This window comes from Danio rerio, chromosome 3 (assembly GCF_052040795.2).
Source record: "Danio rerio strain M-AB ecotype USA chromosome 3, GRCz13ab, whole genome shotgun sequence".
Classification (NCBI taxonomy): Eukaryota; Metazoa; Chordata; class Actinopteri; order Cypriniformes; family Danionidae; genus Danio; species Danio rerio.
Genome location: NC_141023.1, coordinates 65867501 through 65870076, shown reverse-complemented (window position 1 = coordinate 65870076; position 2576 = coordinate 65867501). Strand labels below are relative to the sequence as shown.

General features: G+C 39.4%; 1 protein-coding gene across 16 annotated transcripts in view; it reads left to right on the top strand.

Moving 5' to 3' along the window:
• The first annotated feature begins 1352 nt into the window (after nucleotides 1–1352).
• caskin2b (CASK interacting protein 2b) overlaps nucleotides 1353–2576 on the top strand; it is a 121884-nt gene continuing 120660 nt past the window's right edge. For all 16 annotated transcript variants that reach the window (XM_087245358.1, XM_087245356.1, XM_087245354.1 and 13 more), the window contains exon 1: nucleotides 1353–1593. The gene's annotated coding sequence lies outside the window, so the exon portion shown is untranslated. The remainder of the gene's footprint in view (nucleotides 1594–2576) is intronic.

Below are 2576 nucleotides of genomic sequence, written 5' to 3'. Positions count from 1 at the left end.
AAAAAATAAATAAATGCGTAAAAATAAATAAAATAAATTTAAAAATTTGGCAAACATTTATTTTTGGAATACATCTTTGGAAATTTGAAATATTATTCATTAATTTTCTTTTCGGCTTAGTCCTTTTAAAAATTCGGGGTCGCCACAGCGGAATAAACTGCTAACTTATCCAGCTAATTTTTTATGCAGCAGATGCCCTTCCAGCTGCAACCCATCTCTGGGAAACACCCACACACACACTCAATCACACTCATACACAATTTAGCCTACCCACTTCACCTGTACCACATGTGTTTGGACTGTGGGGGAAACCGGAGCAGAAACTCCAAACAGAAACACCTACTGACTCGAGCAAGACTCGAGCCAGAGACCTTGCTGTGAGGCGACAGCACTACCCACTTCACCAATGCGGCGCCAATTTTAAATGTTAATTAAACATATATTTTAGCCTCCATATATTTCATGCATTCATTCACTTTCTTTTGGCTTAGTCCCTTTATTTATCAGAGGTCACCACAGCGGAATGAACCGCCAACTGTTCCAGCATGTGTTTTACACAGCGGATGCCCTTCAAGCCACAATCCAGTACTGGCATACACCATATATTTCAATACAAGAAAATAATGTTCTTCAAATCCAAGTTATTTTGAATCAGTGTCAAAACGTTTGACACCTGCTATTGATCCGTCCTGTTGTGTCAACGTTTTAGGCTGCTGCTGGTGGTGTAATGGTGTGGGGGATATTTTGGGTCCATTAGTACCAATTGAGCATCGTGTCATTGCCACAGCCAACCTGAGTACTGTTGCTGACCATGTCCATCCCTTTATGAGCACAGGGCCTCCATCTTCTGATGGCTACGTCCAGCAGGATAACACAACATGTCATAAAGCTCAATCATCTCAGACTGGTTTCTTGAACATGACAATGAGTTCACTGTGCTGAAATGGCCTCCACAGTCACCAGATCTCAATCCAATTGAGCTCCTTTGGGATGTGGTGGAATGGGAGATTCACATCATGGATGTGCATCCGACAAATCTGCAGCAACTGCGAGATGCTATCAAGTCAATATGGAGCAAAATCTCTGAGGAATATTTCCCTTGTTGAATCTATGCCATGGATTTCTGAAAGCAAAAAAAGGGGACCAGCCCGGTAATAGTAAGGTGTACCTAATAAAGTGGCCAGTGAGTGCATGATCTTGTTTTATCCAACTCTTTCCATCGGGTCCCAGAGGGCGGTAGAGCGGTGCAGCAGCTGCTCCAGAGCGGGCGGCGGGGCTGCTCCTCCCCCCGGTGGGAGGTCCGATCCTCGGCTCTGCGCTCCGCTCTCCCCGCTGCCGCCGCTGGAGCTCTCAAAACACACATGCAAATCAGCGCCAACACTCAGTTTGGAGATTATCGACGCGGGCTGGTGAAAAAACAACTTAATAAAGCCTCGAGCTCGAGTGAAGGTAGTTCACACTGATGGAGAAGTGTGTTTTATCGGTTAAAAGTTGAGTAAAGGTGACTTTTTGAGTTAGTTCGTTGTTTGTTAAGGAGTGATCCTGGAGCCGCTGTTATGACATTGAAAATGAATACTTCACGCTAATGTAATGGTGAGTTCATCTTAATTCATTGAGAAGTAAAATGTGATTGATTAAAGTCCAATATAGTGTATTTAATATCCAAAACAAGACATTTGTACAACTCGGTTGTAGTTTTGTTTGTTTAACTCGGTAGTTAGGCGCTAATGTTTGATTTGCCACACTTCACTGAATTATTGTTTAATTTTATTTTTAGTTTTCTAAAAGAAAATAGACTTATAAACTAATGTTTTGCTAATATACAGTGTTTGTTGTCTTAGTAATGTAGTAAGATAGCGTGAGAAGCTTTGTTTATTTATTGTTTTTGATGACAGCGGAGGCTAATATCAATTTACCTCAGCTATGGCAACCAAAAAACTAGTGTTTTCGGCGCACAATATGGTCACCATGGGGATTGTCTTTTGTTTATGTCTTTAGATTGGATTCAAATGTAAACATGTTTACAAATTGATTTGTTTACAGTAATATATGAGCAATTCCAGCGTTATGGATGTGGTGTTTGCAGTAAAAACTTGAAAATTCACAGAGATTGTTTATGATAACAGTATATTGAAACTATAGTTTTCAAAATAGATCACCACAGTGTTAAAGGATCAGAAATATTAATAAATCAATGAAATACTATGCAAGTTTACAGTATAATACTGTAGAATGTGCCTAAATTAAAACAGACAACCTAAAATAAAAGATACAAATCGAAATGATGAGAGTTGGAGAACAAAAACGATTTTATTTTTGCATTTATGAGGAGAACGCTTTATGTATGTGACAGATGTGAAATTAAACTTAATAAAACTTCAACTAACAGCCCATTCTGCATGATTTATTATGGCTAGTGTTATGAAGTAATGTTGTATGTTTAGTTTGACACACATAAGGTGTACCTGTATGGGTAAACGACGTAGTAAATATGGCTAATATGGGAAACAATACAGCTCCAAACCCCACAAATGTTGAACCAGGACCAACACTTTTACATCCTCGATCAAACTTGC